This window comes from Mesitornis unicolor, unplaced genomic scaffold (assembly GCF_000695765.1).
Source record: "Mesitornis unicolor isolate BGI_N332 unplaced genomic scaffold, ASM69576v1 scaffold46719, whole genome shotgun sequence".
In the NCBI taxonomy this organism is placed as follows: Eukaryota; Metazoa; Chordata; class Aves; order Mesitornithiformes; family Mesitornithidae; genus Mesitornis; species Mesitornis unicolor.
Window position 1 is genome coordinate 7,532 of NW_010206315.1, and position 356 is coordinate 7,887.

General features: G+C 38.2%; 1 protein-coding gene across 1 annotated transcript in view; it reads left to right on the forward strand.

Annotated features, from left to right (window-relative positions):
• The window catches only part of SMAP1 (small ArfGAP 1), a gene marked incomplete at its 5' end in the record, with an annotated part of 11,859 nt that overhangs the window by 6,659 nt on the left and 4,844 nt on the right, over positions 1-356 (forward strand). The window lies entirely within an intron of this gene.

Below are 356 nucleotides of genomic sequence, written 5' to 3' on the forward strand. Positions count from 1 at the left end.
CCCTAATTTACAGCACTGCCTTGTTCGAGGGCTTTGTAGGAGTCAGATGTGTCTGAAGCTGAATGTTTGTGTTGCAGCGTTTGTACAAATGTGCTTAAAGAACAATGAGCCAATTATAAACAATGCATTTTAGAAGTTTTATTACTTTAAGTAGATCAACTGCGATTGTACTTCTGCCTTTTCTCCAGTCCTCGGTTGCTGTAGTGTATTCCACAGCACCTTATCTTTTGGTTTAGCTCTCCTCTCATCTCTTCTGCCTACGAAAGGATTAATGAGGTGTGAACTGTAATCTCCTTACTGATTAACTAATTATTTTTCATAATCTTAACTGCAGCTCATGATTTATGATTCCCACT